This window comes from Micropterus salmoides, unplaced genomic scaffold (assembly GCF_014851395.1).
Source record: "Micropterus salmoides isolate LMB-PRFRI ecotype aquatic unplaced genomic scaffold, ASM1485139v1 Ms_hic_scaffold_2000, whole genome shotgun sequence".
In the NCBI taxonomy this organism is placed as follows: Eukaryota; Metazoa; Chordata; class Actinopteri; order Centrarchiformes; family Centrarchidae; genus Micropterus; species Micropterus salmoides.
This window is the reverse complement of record NW_024041153.1, coordinates 11,503-31,578: the sequence shown is the minus strand read 5'-3', so window position 1 is coordinate 31,578 and position 20,076 is coordinate 11,503. Positions and strand designations below refer to the sequence as shown.

The window sequence follows — 20,076 nt, the reverse complement described above, 5'->3', positions numbered from 1 at the left end:
TGCGTACTGAAGCATTTGTAATGAGCTAAACTGTGATCAAAATATTATTGCCTTGAATACACATTTCTCAAGTCACCTTTTCAAAACTACTGCTGCATAAACACAAACTTTATAGTGGATACAGAACAGAAAACAGTAAACGGATGCAGTGAAGAACTGTCACTGTCAGCTTTTTGTCTTGAATGAATGTAGGAAACACTGCAGTCTAAAGTCAGACGCTTGACTTCATTATCTCTATTTCATTCAAGAAATAAAATTATATTTTCGTACTCTACATCATTTCAAATTCTGACTTCAGTACCAGCACACTGTCAGAGGGGTATGAACTTGATCATTGTAATCAACATTAAAATATGCTGACACTGGCATGGACATATTACTAGAGCTCATAGTGTGAATGTGTGTCATGTTGTCTGCGTCATAGAAGGAGAGCTCTTTAGAGGAGCAGTTCAGGTAAATCCCAATTTTTCGAGGTCTGGCTGCAAATGTTAGAGCTGTAGATGTATTTTGACTGCAGACAAAATATTTTGTGCCATCACATCGCAGGAAATTCATTTTTACCCCTAGTTCCCAATAATTCCTTTGTCCAACATCTATCTCCCAGTAATGCTGCCCAGAGGTGAACTGGTTGGTACTTTCTGCAGAGGTTAGATCATTTAGACCTAAGAAAAATTGCTTAGACTTAAAAGAGCCAGATGAGAGACCTGATCGAGTTGGGCAAACAAACAAACTGCGCTGATCTTCAGACACATTTAATTTTCTATTAAAATTTCTGAGTGACAGCAGCTCTGCTCTGGGCTGGATCACCTGAAGCATCTCCTTCCACACAAAGAACTGCAGGTGGCTTTCATAAGGCCCAAAAGAGAGAGAATCATTCACACTTGGAGATCATTTGCTCTGGGCCTAAACGAGCTCCTTGCAGCCACGATGTTGTTACCTTCAGTCAAGGTCTTTAAAAACCTCCCTGAGTCTTCAATTTTTAGAACTGATGTCACCTTTCCCTGCAGTTCTCTGCTCTCAGACAAAGCTGTTTCTATCACATTTAAGCTCCCACTCATTTTTGCAACGTCATCTTCCTCTTTGTGTTTCAGATCATTCTTAATCTCATCCTCTCTCTTCCTCAGAAACTGGTGCATCTCCTCAAACTGTTTGCAGATTTGTGTCTCCAGCTGCTGAGACTTCTCTTTGGTTTTTGTTATTTCTTCCCTCTGTGTGTTGGCTTGGCTTTCTATCACATGGATATCATCAGATGCAAGTTGCACAAATGTCTCCAGCTCTTGTCTCAGAGATGCAGCTGCTTCTTTGATTGGTTTAAACTTGTGTCCTTCATGCTTCTCCCCATCTCGGCATATGACACAAGTTAACCTTTGCTCAGTGATGCAGAATAATTTCAGCTTTTCTTCGTGTTCAGGGCACAACCACTCAGCCACCTTTGAAATCAATCAAACAATTAAAAATTATAATGTAACACTGTAATTATTAAGACATTAAAGAGACTTTAAAAAGTCTAACACCACTGCCTTTACTACAAAACCCATAAAAAAATATCACAAACGTACCTCTTTGTCATTTCCATATTCTTTCTTTAGCTTCTCAGCTTCTTTCGCTTTTTCAGACAGACTTTTTAAAATGTGATTGGTTAGAAGATTTTTCCCTTCTGTTGGAACCGGTGCCCGGCACTGTGGACACTGGTGCTGTGAACTCATAGACAGTGTAATGCATTCTCTGCAGAAAGAGTGGCCGCAGATAAGGATTACCGGATCAGTGAAGATAGTCAGACAAATAGAGCAAGACAAATCTTCCGCATACAAAGTTGAAGCCATGGCTCCTTTGTTTCTCCACGTTCTGTCAGACTGAATAATACTGTACCTTTGAACCATAACTTTTATGTCACTGAAGCCACACCCCAACTTTTATAGATAACTTTAATGAAAGCTTCATCTGGTTTCATTCAAGAAAACCGCCTTAGCCTTAAAATAACACAAATAACGCAATGCAAAGATTCCACTTCACTTAGATATTTATTCTCCAGTCCAGTTCTCCACTCTTAGATACATCTAGATATAGTATGAGACCAAGAAGTAGAGATATAATGTCACACTCTAGGGGTGAGAGAGTGCAGTTGCAAGTGTTAAAAGTGAAACACTTGCAATTTTAACTCACAGTAAATATACTTATATCCATCCATCCATCCATCCATCCATTATCTACACCCACTTATCCGTGCTGGGTCTTGGGGAGGGGGGCTGAAGCCAATCCCAGCTGACATTTGGCATGAGGCGGGGTTCACCCTGGACAGGTCACCAGTCAATCACAAGAAACATAAAAAATGAACAACCACTCACACTCACATTCACACCTAAGTGCAATTTAGAGTCACCAGTTAACCTAGATTGTCAGTCTTTGGAGGAAGCTGGACCACCTGGAGAGAACCCAGACAGACAGGTGACAGTGCTAACCACTACATCACAGTGCCACCCTATAATTATTAATTCACGGATAAATAGTTACAAGCATCTGTCCCTATTCCAAATCATACAATGAAGTAGACAACATCAGCAAATCCCTAAAGTGTGAGTGTAGCTTCCCTGCCAAAGACACACCTGTAAAAAACCCTTTTTATATTACCATGATCAAGGGCAAATGCATTTCTTATTGTACTTCACACATTACAATAGAAATAATGCCTACTCTGTAGTCAATCCAAATAACAGGCTTGTTAGCTAAAGCACCTGTTAAAGTCACAGCTTGCTGTACCACATAAATGACTGACAAGTCCTTCATTACTCAAACATTTGTCCCTCTTTTCTTCAAGCTTCCTGCCCCCAAAATACATTGTAAACATTTTGTAAATTTAAACCATATCTTTCAGATGTTCTTCTATAAGCACATTTTCCAAAACTTTTCCAAAAACTGTTTTTCAGCTCCAACCCAATTTTCCTTTCCTTAAAATGCCCCACTGTCACACGCTTGTTCCCCATAGTCTTGTTTTCTACCAACATTAAAATACCAGTAGGAAGTGCTGACCATTTTATTGGTACCTGATTTACAACCAAATTACACAGTTAATTGTGAGTCAAGACTGGACTGTAAGACTGTACACTACCAATCCTTTTAAAAATGATGAATGACAGAAATTGACAGAACAGGACAGATCTGTACAGTATCTGACAGAACAGAATAAAGCGATTCAGCATCTGGCTGAACAGAACAGAGCTGTACAGTATCTGCTGTACATACCACAATTTGACAAACACTGAAGATAAATAAACTCATAAGTTGTGGCTAAGGCTTCTCCAGTTTCTACATGCTGCTGACAAAAACTGCCCATGTGTCTGAATCATTTATTTAATTAAAATGTCCATTAAACTGGACATTCTCAAAAAAATTCCTTTTATTTACGTACCTTACCGTCTTTTTATACATTTATATTCTACTTATGTTTGCTCATTATTCCCCCCTCTCCCAATATGAAATGCAACAAGTATTCCACTGTGGTGGTTTTCATTTAAAAACTTTAATTTTACCTTTAACTGGGGTAAATGCAGTAAACATTAATGATTGACAGCCAGTGATACATATCTGAATCCTCTATTTTGAACTTTGTAAAGGTCATGGCCAAGCCACAAAGCTACTCATCAGTCATAATGGTAACTTGTCGGTCAACTGCTAGTTCAGCATCACTCTTCAGCACAGCAATTGGTCCAGAGCTGATAGCGCCACATCAGTTGAACACCATTGGTCAGTGGGATCTCCTATGAACTCAGTAAATCTTATGTATAGGGGGTGATTAATGCCAAAAACAAGAAGCAGGAAAAAGGTAAATAAGAAGACAAAATATGTATGTTGTAAACAATATAACTTCTTAAATGGGTGTAAAATATAAGTTTACACAAAAACTACTTCAATATTTAGTATATTACATATATATATATATATATATATATATATATATAGGTATTATGTCCAAATTTAAAAACATAAAAGGTAAGGTAAACATAAAAGTCCTGAATTCAAAATGTTACTACAGCAAGTTTGATCAGCTCAATATAATGTACTTGACATCTGTTCAAGGTGCAGTTGATTTTAACTGCTTCATCTATTGCTGATAATTTAAAGCAACATTATGTAAAATATTTTTTGTGTTTTGTGTACAGTTACAGTACAGAATGTAATTCGCCACTGTCGAAAGTAAGGACAGCTGTACATGTGCATTTGTTATGATTGCATTACTTATTATCAGAAACTAGCAAGTTAAGTACTTTGTTAACAAAGCCAAACACCACCACCACTCTCCACCAGCTCTTATTTTATGGTAGAAAGGTTACTAAATGTTGCTCGGTCACTCAGCGCTAGCTATAAATCTCGAGTTGATGGCTGCAAACTTACTTGATAACACACTTAGATATCTGTAACACTACTATAAGTGATCTTGCATCACTTGGCCAGCTTGACACCCAGTCTCTTGCCCAGACTCTCTCTTTTTCTCTTTCTCTCTTCCTCTGACAATGTCGTCTTTTGTCTTTTCACAGCCATGATATACAAACTGAGAATACCGAGTTAGCTTCTTCCAAAGGACTCACATTGTACATTCTATACTTCTTGCTTCCTCTTATAGCTAGAGTACTTGAGAGTCCTTTTGTCGAAAGGTTTTGTTAAAGTTTTATTACAGAGACGCCATTCACCCTTTTACAAATCAGTGTATCATCAAAATGATTTTGATAATGTTGCTTTAATCTATAACAATGCATCATTTTTCATTAGTTGATCATATGTTTTGTGTGTAAAATCAGAATCTGCAAATACCAAATTGAAGTAGATTTCATACTAATGTGAATGCAGGACTTTTACTTATAAGTAATATCATTTTTGTACACTGTCGTATTGTAACTTTAAACTAAAATTAAGGATCTGAATAGCGATGCTTTGAGCTAAATGCTGATCACCACCATTGTTTCCATGTAGCAGGCTAACATGTACTAATTAGCACTAAACACAAAGTACAGCCATGGACGTAATCTCATTTTACAGTAGGGGGGGGACGATAAACATAAAATTTTTCATGAGCACTTTTTGAAGGGGACACAAATAATACAGCCAAAATTTAATTTTTTATAGGATACGTGATATTTTCCTGGCTGATTCCAATTACTGATTTTTTAAAAGATCTGACCTGCCGCAATTCGGGGTTCAGTATCTTGCCCAAGGACACTTCTTATTTAATATTATACATATAAACTCAGCTGATAAGTATAATTTGTGTTGCTCTATAGTGCCTGACTATTATTCATTTATTCATTCATTCATTTATTCTATTTCTCCTGGGTTCCAAGCTAGTCACTTTTGTGGCACCAATCAGCCTCCATACCTAAGTGCTCACACAGTGGTTTATATACCCGGCTCGCTCCATAGAAGAAGGGCGCTAGCGTTACAATTATTTGCACCACATTTGTATCTTTCACCACGAGACACGGGACGAATTACAAAACATTGTGTGAGAAGAACTGGACAAATGAACATGTATTTTAGGTAAGCCTTTTTCTTTAATGTGCAACGCTGGTGGTGATTTTGAAGGATGCGCTTCTCGCTGCGGCCGCTGCTCAGCATCAGCAGCGTGGATGCTCATGGATCCACATGTCTAACGCTGAAATGGCCTAAAAGAGCCCACGTTTACGCTGTAATCAGTAACATACCGATCAGTAGTGAATATTTGGTCACAGAGACACTGCTTCTCCTTCATCATTTCCGGATGTTTTTTATAACGAACAAAAGGTTCAACAGCATCTGGTAGCATTGGGCTTTCTCTAATCCATGGACATGTTCTGCCATAATGCTGTGTAGCAAATACTGTAATTTATGGAGAAGCCGTCAGCACCCGTAGAGTCCGCAGTAATCTCTAATTCAAAGAAAAGCTGCAGTATGTCACGATTATTAGAGTACATTGAAACGGCTCCTTCCTTCAGTGTAGTTATACTTTTGTATTGTAGGCTAATTCACTGGCGAGACTTCCTGTCGCCAAATTGACGAAAATCATAGTTATCGTTCCTCATCACACAGCCCATGTCACTTGCATTTGATATGTTAAAAATATGTTTTCCCCAGATCGCTTAAATCGATTACTTGTAGCTAGGCTACTGTATCATCTCATATATTTCTGCATGTGTGTCAGTGGATGGTACAGGGAGGGTCCCCAAAGAGCGATTGCTGGTTTTCCATAGGAAAGGATACGATGTGGAAATGAGGAGACGAAACGATCGCTAATAATGTGAACACATGTTTGCGTTTCATTATCAGTAGACAATTTATTGCAGTGCTGTATCTCTGGGTTTAGTAGCATCGCACACTCATCTGTCTGTCTCGCATGAGCTTCCTGAAAGCATGGGTAAACCGCTGCATAACCTACATAGCCTATTTGTGGTGTTTTAACGTGGTGTCTATACTGTTGCATGCTTTGTTTCCGATCAAATAGGCTACATGATTGTGCATTGCTATGGTCAGACACCCACACCTGCGCTCCGGGGAGACTGCAAGGCCATATGCTTTATGGGCTCCGCAGAAGACCAGAGCATTCATCGGGGAATTCCCAAGCTGCTAACCTCTGACTCCTACGTGTTTCAAAAGAGATTGGAACTTAAAGAACACTCGAGTATCAATCATAAAAACCCTAAAGGTGTAGGCTATACTAAATAGAGAGATAGAGATAATTATTTACTTTCACAACATTGTGCATCTGTTGGATTTATTCATGTCCACAGATATGCTGTTTATACAATACAATAATAATAGCTGAAAATTCTTAAAATTACATCTACTCCCTCTCCCTCTTTGAAAAATGTTTAATCTTGGAATATGGAAAGAATTTTAAGTGAGATCTACTTGGCACTGGAAGACAGTGGCGATAAGGGCTACCATCTCTGGTTTTTTCGTCTAGTGGCTATGTGTAGATGTGATTGTGTGGTAGAGGGATTAATAAGACATTGTGTGAGTGTGTAAGACCAACTGTAAACAGACTTATATCTTGACTTATCTAAAATGTGACTGAAGGAGCCGAAATATGATGACACACTAAATTTCCATTTAACTGAACTCTGTTCTATTACTTATTACTTAAAGCCAGATGCTATAAGCTGTTCACCGCTTCATTTTTTAGTCTGAGGTAACACAGTGCACACTTATGTGACGTTTATATTTGAATACAGGCTTGTATTATCTGTACACTGCCCTGCACTGAAGTCAGAGTGTGTCTCTGTGTGTGGGCTGTCAGTGAGTAATGACTCAGCATTTCCTGTCAAACCATGAGAGACCTATCAGTCCTCATCAAAGACTGAGCCTTATCATTTTCTTCTATATAGAAGAAAATGCCTGTTGCAGCTGTGGTAGGATATCTTACCACAGCAGCAACAGGCTGTTCACTGATTTCTCCATCAGTGATTTAATCTGTCAACAGAGGTGTATTATATTACACTGACACCAATCAGTCTTGTCTGAAGCACAATGTAAAATCACAGAGTGTACCTTATGTGGAACATAAGATTTTTTTTAATGACCGTCATTTCACAGGGAGTTCTGTCGCTGTGGTGACAAGCACAGTGCAGAACTAATGCAGTCTAATTTGAAGAGAGTGGCTGACCCAGTTCACAGAAACAGATGGGGCCAGAGCAGGATAAAGGATTCACCGATCCTCCACGTGCAGTATTATCTGCACTAAAGTGACAATTGAGTCATGCAGCTTTGTAGCAGTAAAATCTCAGTGGCACCTATCATGTGATAACATATCCCACTGGCATGTCTGTTGACATATTAGTCTTTGCATTGTTTTATCTGCCAGGACAGCCTGTTGCAGTTTTGTTCAGAACTGTTTCCTCAGCCTCAATCAGTAGTGCTGAAATGATGTTACAAACCAATTAGATACTGTATGAAAACCATTGGGGTGGAGAGGGGGCTGAAACTTATATTTCATTTTATACAAAATGCAAGACATTCCCCACGTTTTTTTTTTCAGACCCTCCCATCTCTTACAATTATATATTCATGACACACAACCAATCTGTAATTTTGAAAATAACTGCAAATAAATATTTATTAGAGCCTCTCTTTCATTTCACTTATCATATAAAATTTCATCCACTACATCTATTGCTATTAGATATTGAAAGTTGAACAATTATCAATTTGTTAGCAATTTGTCTTCTTTATTTGGATTCTTCCATATAGAAAAAAAACTCAACCAAACCCTTCTGAAGTCATTAAAAATTTTTTTGCTGTTATCCCTGCTGTTTAAAATGTATCGACATTTCAGTCCTTACTCCTGTTGAGACACGACTGAACTAACCACTCCCACTCAATTTGGCTATGGATAAGTATAGCCTGATATGTATGAGATCAGATCTCTGTCACTGTCATTACGTGGCACCTGAGCCACATGACACTACCCCCATAATATTTGCACAATCCCTTATTGCACCCTGTCTGTGACTGAGTTTTGTCCCAAGCTCATCTTGCATACCATCCATCACATACTGAGCAAAGAACGAGGAAGTAGTGTATATAAAAGTACGCAAACAGGAACACTGCCGTCCTTTCTTTCATGAAATAATGGTGTGAGAGGGAAAGCTGGTTCCTGGAAAGTGTGAATAATGCCTCCCCCACATCCTCCCATCATATCTATCCTAAAGAGCCGGAGGAACTGTGTACCTTTGAGATAAGGGTTTCTGATTGCACTTTTACATGTATTCCAGTCCATATTTTTTAAAGTGACCAGTCACTTGTAATGGCCTCACCTTTTTCCCTCTGTGTTCATGGTGGCACACTATGAAAATTTGTATTGTAAAAATACCCTCTTACCCTCCATTAGTCTTTGAAAAGCAGTGGTGTTGCTGAGGCTAAGTGCAGCTTCAGGCAGTGCAGTGCAGTCATAAAGCACCAAGCTTTGCCAGCACCTGTCTAGGTCTCATCTCACGTGCGCATTGGATGTGTCTTTTTGAACAAGTTGACTTTTAGACAACTCTAATTTGTCTGGAATCAAAGCCCCCTATTGGCTGGATCTCTAGGTAATTTCATCCAGTTGGTTTCACCATCAACAGGAGGCAGCAAGGTCACATGTGTTGTCATGTCTGTGAGATGAAGGGCAGTAGGAACACTTTGCTTGGATACGTTTCTATGTCTCTGCTATATTACTTCATCCAACACAGAGCATGTGACACACAACATGTCAGCATTTGACAACCATCAGTCATTCTTCCCATGTGCACATGCCAAACATGGCTTAGTTGCACAGTTGTAATGATGATTTCAATGGTTTATATGTTCTCCTCGTCCTTGTAGCTAGTTTGCCTATTTATCAACCACATTCAAATAGCTACAACTACTTTGTCTAAAGCAGAATTTCTTGAATGTGCCAGGCATATGATCACAATGACATGATTGTGAATAAACAACAAAATAAAATATATAACTCATCTACACATGGCTGCTTTGGCCCCCTTTTCTCCCACTCTGTGAATGTTATCCTTATGCTATTTTATTACTTAGTAGGAGTAGGCTATATAGATCAAATCTTCTACGAGATCATTTTATGCTGTGACATCAATATTCAGTATATCATAGTATAATAAATCTTTCAGAAAAATTTATTAAGAAACCGCAAATAACCAGACAGGAATGTTGGCATTGGCTTATCCAGCAATGAATGACTAAGAGTGGTATCGATCTTGTCATCTAACTCTTTACTTTACCAGACCCTCTTTTCAGAACATGTCCTCAAGATCAGGTGGTGAAGCAGGACCCACTTTAAAGGTGCTGTTAAGTGCATTTAATAGTTTCCTCATGACATGAATTACATCATCTGCCCAGGTGCACATGAATGTGCAGTCCAAAATTTAGTTTACCAGGTTATGTTAATAAGACGTTTGGTGTCTGCATAGTGGATGTGATCACACATGTATGTTTGCATACAGTCTTTGCCATCATAAATTTTGGGCTGCACACAGGCAGGTCAAGAAGATGCATTCAGGCTCATATCATATCAGTAGATATTGTGCTTTAATAGTGCACATTCCAAAACAAAATTAAAATGTATCAAATTACCACACATAAATTGCAACATAGTGAACTTGGTGCTCTTGAGAAGCGTATGTGTCTGTGGTCCACTTTCCACCCGATTTATAATCGAACACTGTACAGAAACAACATTTATCAAAGCAAGTATTAATGAAACAACTACAATGAATAATGTCTGATAGAGCAAAGCTAGACAAAGTGGTGGTGCTTTGTCAGTGCTAAAGTAATGTAAATCCAAACATACTTGAGTTTACTGACATAGACAATTATTAGTCAACTGACAGTAAATAACTTTTACTAAAACAACAATTTAAGAAATTGATTAATTGCACAAGCAAAATATCAAATATATGCTTTTTCAGCATGTCAAATGTGAGGATTTGCTGCTTTCCTCTGTTTTATATCACTTTAAACTGAGTAGCTTCAAAAACTGTGATGGACATGGATCCACTGTTTTTATTTTGTATAGAAATCAGTTTGGAAAATTAAACAACAGATGAAATAGTAATAAAGATATTCTATAATATCTTGCCCTGCCCTTCATACATAACATTCTTTGATGATTCTTTGAATAGCTGTGACTTTGACCAAATAATCAGCTGCTGCTCTGTATCATCAGATCCTGTTGTCATATGACAGCTTGTGATAGATACTTTTACATACTGTCACTATGCACTACTAACTTCCTCAAAACAGTCTCCTGATGAATATTTATTCAAACCAGGGAAAGAACAGCACTAAATAATTTGAATATTGTGCAGATGTACTTTCAGCTGTAGTTCAAGTAGAAGTAGAGTGTGTATTTGTTGTATCAGAGTATCTGTACCCCCCTTCTGTTCCTGTCTTGACTGTCATTTTGTTTTTATGGAAAATATAATAGTGGACGAATAGAAGACAAGACCAGACAAGACAGATGCTTCATCTCCATAGAGGTGAGGGGTAAATGAGCAGCGCTGTCTGTTGCCTGTGGGGCTAGTTGATGTTTGCTCTCTAAGCTGCAGCCAAGCAGAAGCTCATTATTGGGTCAGTGCCTACTTTGTCCCATCCCATTAATTCCCCACAGTGACAATGGGGCCCTGGAGGGTTGGATTACCCTGCCTGCTGTGGCTATGATGACTGCTGCACTAGGAGGACTGGAATTGGCTAAAACAACAGGATAGGAACTCACCTGGGTGCTAGTATACTGGCTATGTATTGCACTAACTCTCATGTGTGTATTAGAGAACCTTGAGGGCATCTCAGCAGATGAACAAAATAACCCATTGTTAAATGTCATGAGGTGGAGATGGGGCGACTTCTTATGTTTTGCCATTGTTTTGACTTTGAGAGAATTTGATTGGTGTAGTTTTGAATATAGCAAATTTTGGAATAGCTAAAATATACAACTCATTAGATGCACTGGCCTCTAGTTTGACTGAAGTTAAGTGATATAATGGGTTGATAATGTTCCAGTGCTATGTTTTCAGTCAGGTGGTAGCAGAATTTTAGCTTTAGTGCTGTTAGTGCATTTCATACTGCTGCATTTGGTGGGCTTATCATTGTGAATGTGTGTTATATAAATTCTACTGACTACTTTATCATTTTCTTGCCTGCAGGCATTTTCTTGCCTGCAAAGAAACCATCCTCTGTTTCTGTCCGGACAAAATGCACAAACAGCAATTTTAATCTGAATGAGTTTGGAGTTAAAATTAATATTCTGTTCACCATCACCATCATCATGGCTGCAAATTTATCGATATTTTATAAGATTTTATAATTTCTATTGAAATATTATTATGATTTTGTAATCATATGGGATGAAGCTGGTGGACTAGAATATGATGATGAATAATAAACATCAGCATGTTAGCATTGTCATTGTGAGCATGTTAGCATGCTGGCTATAACATTAAGCTCAAAGCACCACTGTGCTTAAAACTACCTCACAGAGCCACTAGCATGGCTGTAGACTCGTAGGTTGGATTCACACTTAAAGGTCAGGTTCCTGAATTGAACCAGCACAAGGATGATACATTGTTTCAATTTTCTAGCTGTTCCGGTTTGAGTTCACAAAGGCAAAAACCTTGAAGCTCTCACTTTTAAACATGGTGGCCTGCAACCAACCCTATTTGCCATAATTCATCGCCCCCCCCCAAAACCACCTGGAGGATTTTTAACAGAACTTCTTGAACTTTTATCTACTCTTTAAATTATGAGTTGTTCTGTGTGGCGATTTTAATATTCATGTTGATGACCCCACTAATGTTCATGCAGCTGACTTTTTAAATATAACCACTTCTTTTAACTTTGAACAACATGTCTATGGGCAAATACAAAACCGTGGTCATACACTGGACTTGGTCTTTACCCTGGGTGTTAGCATTTCCTCTGTGAAATTACTGGAATTGACCATATTTGACCACAAATGTATAGTTTTTAATTGTGAATCACCAGCTACTTATATTGCCTCACCAAGCTCTTTGTGTATTTGCAGCCCTAATGAATAAAGTGTTTCAAAGTTTAGCATATTGATTCAAAACTAAAGCCAACCTATGTCTGATTCCCACACCAACGATCTGGCTGACCACTCCAATCAGATTTGCTTGTCCTCATTAAACATTATTGCACCTCTATAGCTTAGGCCTAATGGTGTGTTCACTTACAACGCAAATTTAATCCTTGCTACACTTTCCTCATGTGGGTTTTATTGCTGGACAACTGCCAAGTGTTCACACACTGTCATATAATTGCAATAACTGATGCCGAAATAACTACAATATGATGCTGATTCGTTAGACATATGAATTCATACTTTGAAGCAAGTCAGCAGGACAACAAGTTTTTAAATGTTTGTTTTCTGAATGGAGTTCAGAGCGATCATGGCTGTGCTATGCTAACTTCTTCACAGTACAATGATAGCTGGAATAAAGTTACAGACACATCTTTTTTGAACTCATCAGGTAGTTCAACTTCCTCGCTTTCTATTCTCCAACCAATGTCCAGTTTTGTCCACTTTTATATAAATATGAAGTAGTAGTCCAGCAGAACTCTGGGTGCCAACTGACGCTAACAACAACAGTGGAACGGGAAATGCGCAAAAGCTAGCTGCTGAGAAGCGTGAGTGAAGATAAATCAATGCTCTAATTCCAAAAAATGTGTATGATCCAAATTACCTTTTAGAGCAAAGATTTAAAAAACAATTCTGTCCAGGCAACTGCTCCCTGTACTGGAAAACAATAACATATTTGAAAAGTTTAAATCCATAAGTACCACACCACTGAGACTGCCCTGCTTAGAGTCACCAATGACCTTTTAATGTCTGCTGATGATGGCATGTGCTCAGTCTTAGCACTCCTGGACCTAGCGCTGCATTCGACACCATTGATCACAACATCATGTTACACAGACTGAGGCACTGGATGGGGATCTCTCCTGATCTATTTTTCTTTTAAATGTATTTTAATTTCATATCTTTCTTCCTGATTTTACTGTGTATCTCTTTGTTTGCTGTGTTTTATTTTCTTTGCTCTAGTTAAAGCACTTTGTAACATTGTTTTGAAAAGTGCTTTATAAATAAAAATTATTATTGTTATTTTTATTATCATTATAAAATCTAAAACGGTTCAGAAAGTGTAAACAAGAGAAATGTGGTGGAAATATCGTTCAATTATTGGTCATACAGTCAGCAGGTGAAAAGACAACAAATCCCTCCAAATGGCTACCTGGATATCATCATGGAGCACTGTCAGTTTTGTGTTGGTGGTGGTCCACAGTGCATATCAGCAGACTTTCGAGTGTCACGCATGAACGATTCTTAGTGGGTATTAAATAATTTAATAATGCAGGCATTTCAAGGAAGAAGTTACATAAAAAAGTTCAATAAGGTGCAGACCAAGAATAAATATTACATATTATAATAAACAGCCAAAAATATTTCTATATTATGTATTTGCTATATTAGTATTTTTTTCTCTTTCATATTTTTATTGTAATTTTTCTATTCTCTAAATTTATACTGAAAATCAAGTTCAACCAATTTTGTTATTAACTGCTATTAACTACTTTGCCTTTCTTTTTTTTATTTCCTCTTAATATGTTTATTGTATGTACTAAAATACAAGGCAAATTGGTAAATTTGTGAAAACCTACTTGGTAACAAAGCATATTGTGATGAATATAAAATAGTATAAATAACAACAATAATACATTAAATAGTACAGAAATATAAATAAGTACTATTTTAAATGACATCTACAATGGTAGCTTCCCGTGATAGGTTTCGAATGGTGTTCACACCAAAAATTAACCGCTCCATAGTCCACTTGTTCACCTCCGAGACCACCTCTTTGAGGCAGACCAGAGTGTGGTTGTTTGGTGTGCACCAGAGTTTGAGTGCGGCGTTCACACCAACCCAAACAAACCCTACTAAGGGGGTAAATGCTTTAGGGTTTGGTTCAACCGGACTAAACAAGGTTGGTGTGAACGCGTGTCATGCATGCTTAAACAAGACCGAGTTAACTCTAAGGCTACTGAGGCATGTTCCAGCCAGGAATTTCTAAATATTCAGGAATGAAAGCCCTGCAGCAAATGAACCGGTGTGTACCGGCCCACTTTGAGCACTGACTTTATGAAAATAGTTAATACTAAAACAGAATAAAACTGTTTTCTTAAGCCATCATTGAGTTAAATGGACATGACCCTTGGGTCCAACCTTCTGTATATCTACTTCATGAATTTACATTTGGTGTTCCAAACACAGGTTTTCCCATTCCCAAATCCCGTTGTGCACAGGGATCACCTTTTTAACTTTGATTAAATGCAATATATTTAAGTCATGTAGTTACAAAGATGTCATATTAACATTCTCCCAAAGGGCATCTCCTCCTTATTCCACTAGTTAAGCATCTCTGCACTCCTCAGATTCAGAAAATGGAACAAAATTAGTCTCAAATCCACTTTTTCAAGCCCAGACTAAGATGAATAAAAATGTTCATATATTCTAAGAGCAAAGAGCTCTCAAGGCTGAGATTATCTTCTCTCCATAAACAATCCATATCAGTTACATTTTCTAATTAAAGGTTGAATGAGCTGGTTTCTAGAATAACATCAGTGCAATTATTAATGAATACTTAACTCCAATCCACTCTAGTTAATTTGTCCTGTACTACAGTTTTACCAGAGGGATATTCTGTGACATTAAGATCGTTAATGTTCCAGTAAAAAGAGATTGCACCTCATTGTATTGAAATCTCATACCAGTGTCTTTGAGTAAGATTGACAGTTTGAGACTGTTTCTTAGATGTGTAATAACCACAGGCTTCCCCTTGATACTTCAAAAGCCTTTGTTTACCAGCGAGCAGGAAATACTTCCCAGTCCAAAGCAAATAAGTTTCAGCTGTGAAGATAAAGGACCCGGTAGGTAGGGTAGATCCCGTTGCTTATTAATATTACAAGTCCTCGCTCTGATCTCACTTTGAAAACAGAAATAAAAGGCGCGATAGAGAATTAGATTGGAATGAAATAAGAAAAAATAACCAGTGAGTACCATTTCTGGCATTGTTTGATTCACAGTCAGGCACAGAAAAACAAACAGTGGAATGGGAGGGTGTTACCTCATCATAGTGCATTGTTAACAGTGTCCTGGTTCAACTTTCTAGGCACTCCCATCTCTGGTCACTCATCATCACCTGATAATGATTCATTCACCCTCCCCTACTCTTCCTCTCCAGCATGGGAACCCGACAAATCTGCGAGCTCTTGTTAACCCTGATCCCAACTCTCTGCAGACTTTAGCCTGTTTACAGTTTTCCACCGATCAGCGATTTGTCACAAATCTGGGTTGCATTGCTCTGATTGGTTGTTGGTCTATCCCATTAAGTACAGAGACATTTTTGTCTGTGTCCGTTGAAAACACCACTTGGAAATCAAAAATGAACTGAGAGATTCCAGGCTAATTCGCATTTGTGAATTGGTTTGGCCTTGTCGGTCTATTGCCTCACGTGATGCAATATAAAACTTCCTCAAAATCTCTCAACTCACAAATTCCTTTATACTGAAAAATTCACCTCCACCCCTTTCTCAAACCACAGAGGACAGGAAACAAGGTGTAACTTCATTTGGCAACCTGTCAATTAAACTTAAGAATTTTAATTGGATTGCATGCTCTGGCTTCTCTCCCAAACCTTATTAGTTCTGCTTATCATGAGTCTTTGGCTGTAGACAACAGTTCACAGCAGCATGGTTGAATATTCTTGTTCAGTTTCTGTTGTTCAGCAAAAAGTTTTGCTTGTCTTCTGGTATCATGTACTCAGATAATAATGAGCTGAGGTAGATTGCCACAAAGGATTTTTTAGGTTCAGTGCTAAAAATAATTAGTTATTAGTTGAATGAAAAGAGCAGTGGCAGTGAAAGAGCATTTCATTACATGCACAGGAAGATAATGCGTAGGCCTGCAACATGTTCTTCGCATGGTAGAGTTTCATCTTGCACTTGTTGATGTAGCGACTAACTGTGTTAACTGACAATGGTTTCCTGAAGTGTTCCTGAGCCCATGTGGTAATATCCTTAACACATTGATGTCAGTTTTTAATGCAGTGATTCAGGGATCGAAGGTCACGGGCATTCAATGTTGGTTTTCGGCCTTGCCGTTTACGTGAAGAGATTTCTCCAGATTCTCTGAATCTTCTGATGATATTATGGACCGTACATGATGAAACCCTAAATTCTTTGCAATTGTATGTTGAGAAACGTTGTTCTTAAACTGTTGGGCTATTTGCCACGCAGCTGTTCACAAAGTGGTGAATCTCGCACCCATCCTTGCTTGTGAATGACTGAGCCTTTCGGGGATGCTCCTTTTATTTATTTTCCAGTTAACCTTTTATTTTCATTAAATATCTTTGTGGTGTATTCAATTGAACATAGGTTGAAAAGGATTTGCATATCATTGTATTCCGTTTGTATTTACGTTTTACAAATGTCCCAACTTCATTGGAATTGGGGTTGTAATAAATCTAGGAGACCATAGGAGGTATAGAAGGTTAAAGCTGGCAAGCAGTATATTAGTATGTTCAGTGTTGTTTTATAAAGTCTATGGTTCAGTGTCAAGGAACAGTAAAGCTCAACACTCAACACAAAAATTTATTGTGGAGCTAATTAGCAGAGTTTTAGGAGCGGGACCACACATCAATCACATCATTGCCAGCATTTCCATCTCCTTTTCTTCACTCTGGCATTCTGCACCTGTGTTACGACGGATTTCCCTATAGCAGCTTCCCCACAACGCTTTGAATGTCTATTCAGCAACTGCAAGCCTTGCACATCTTTGCAAATCTGTAATTTCTGTTTCAATCATTGCTTTTCCAGTCCTATATTGTAGTTCTGTGACTGCTTTATGGCAGCTTTGCATGATTCAAAGTAAAAAAAAATCTGGCTCTTCATGTAGGCCTTCATTTCAGCCTCTGTCTGAAACAAGCTGTAGATGCTCCTGTCTCTTTAAGGCCCCCCCTCTCAAAGCCCACTGTATTGTGATTGGCCAAGACCTGAAGCATGTTACCTGGCTGTTGTTGTCGCTGAGCGGTACAGACAGTGAGTGTTGCTGTGACCGTATGTGGAATACCGGCTCTGTGTGTCAACAAACGGAGCCATTGGTAGAAAAAGTTGTTCAAAACAGAGCGTTCAGAACAGGAGGAAATCTGAGATTTTTGCTCACAGGGATTTCTTTTAAATACTTTCACCTTATTATTTGAAACTTTGGCCATGTTTAACATGAACATCCAACATTGTAACATTGTCAATAAGTCATAAAATGCGGATAATAGGTCTCCTTTAATACATCATTTAATCATTTCTGTTTAGTCCTTGCTAGTGAAATTTTGTTCATGAAATCACCTGTCTGTCATTAGAGAATAACAGAACAACTGTGGGAATGTAACAGTGGGTAAATCATGATGATATGATATACAATTTATTTTATTTTATTCAAATAAAATCCAAATTTTATCAAAGCGGTCCCTGTCATATCAGTCTGTGCAACGCACATGTCAGATCTCGCCCTCAAGGCTGCCTGTACACTCTCCCTGTCCTCGCGTCTGTAACTTCCACTATCTTCATCTACACTAGAAAACAAAAATGGAAAAAGAGCATGTGTTACTTTGTGGCTATAACAACGCTGTTGCCACAATGTCCACCATACCCTGTAGGCCCTGCTGTAGCCTGAACACCACATGATAATCAGTATTTAATGTTTTTATTAGGCTATAATCAAAACTCATATTTTGTCTAATTTTTGGGACAAACAGGATGGACAAACATAGTCGGGACAGCTGCTCGTAATTCGGGACTGACCCTATTCATGACTAATATCTTCGCAAACATTTAGATACATTTAGTTACATCCAGCAGACAGACATCAGCATTGATTACTTTGCATTCAGAGTCAACCATCACCATCTTACAAATCGATTTGATCTCCACCAACTCAAGACAAATATGTCTTTAGCTTGCTACATTTTCAACCAGCTATGCAAGCTTCTGACTTGCTAATTGCTATATGATTTTCTCACTAGTAGATTAGAGTAGAGTAGATTGATCAGAGCTATTTTTCTAGGAAATAGCAGCCTATGGGGGCTCATACTCAACCGTCAATTCCATTGACTGGTCCTCACCATGTTAGCTTGGCACAGGGGAGGGGAGGAAATAAGCCCCAACTAAAAGAGGAGAAATGCACCTCCAGGTAACTCCGAAGTTGTCTTATTGTGTTTTTAGTTGGCTTGCTAGCCGCTGGTTAGCTATATGTTACATTTAAGGAGTCATGTAGGTTTTGTTCAGAGTTGGAGTGTGTGAATCCTGTGGCTTTACTGTGAAGATGGGACATCCAGTATGTCCTGACATCCAGATGGTCAGGACATACCTCCAAACCAAAGACTTACTGTTCATTAAAGCCCCCCTCCAGCCAGTTTTAACTGCCGTTTTGGTTAACGTTCTTTCTCAAACAGAGATTTCATTTCATTTCCGCCTAGACTTTTTCTTGGCTACATCGCGAAAACTGAAAAACCTACGCCTCCGAAACTTGGCATGGATAATCTCTGGACCAAGCTGATGAAAGTCTGTATAGCAAATTTTATCCGACAAAAAATGTTTATTATAAGCTAACAAATGTTTGCGAAAAATGCTAAAAACAGGAAGTGATGTCATATCTAGGTTTGGAATTGCCGATCGACAGCAAATTTGGAGCAACAATGTGAGACGCCCACCTGAGGGCATGGACATACATTCATTCAAGTCTCTTTAATTTCAAACTCTGGTCATGTATTCGCCACGGGCCCCCAAAACCACGGCAGGGCACCCGGGTCGACTTGCGTGCCCAAGCGCCAGCTGCGCGGGGGGCTTGGACCCCGCTTACAACTGCTTGCAGTTCTAGTTACTTTTGTTCTTGCTTTCTAGTTACTTTTGTTCTTGCTTGCCTGACATCATCAGTGGTAAATTTTGAAGTTAGGAATTTCCCTAAAGCTAGATAGTAAGTGACATTATCCTACACAATGACCATTTGAAATAATGTTAAAATCAAAAGGCTAATTAATGCATTGCATAATACATTGATAAACCAACTTGCTTTTGAACTTCATTGTGTGTGTATGTGATCAAACAATATAGTTTCACTCCAGTGGGAGGCAGCAAAGCACCATTGCAGTATCAGTTACTGCTCTAGGTGGATTATGTGGACTGGGAGCACTCCCCTCCCTTCAGCCTGCAGGGACACATGGGGGCGTGTGAGTGTGCTGATGTGCTGCCTCAGCGCTGGGATATAAGAGGCTTTGAGAGACGGGCTTATGATCCAGCATTTATACCTCTCTCTGACTCTCCATCTTTACGGTATTCTGTATCTCCAAGTCTGTCTTGAATGTCACCCGACCTGTTGATTATCCTAAATGGGAATGGAGGTAGGAGGCTAAATAGATTATATTTATTACTTTATTTTATTTTTGTATATTTAGAGTTTTGTGTTTGTGATGAAGTTATACAAATATTTATAGCCAATTA

General features: G+C 38.5%; 1 pseudogene; it reads right to left on the bottom strand.

The window, feature by feature from the left end:
* Positions 1-294: 294 nt before the first annotated feature.
* On the bottom strand, positions 295-1,823 carry LOC119915229 (annotated as a pseudogene).
* Positions 1,824-20,076: the final 18,253 nt, after the last annotated feature.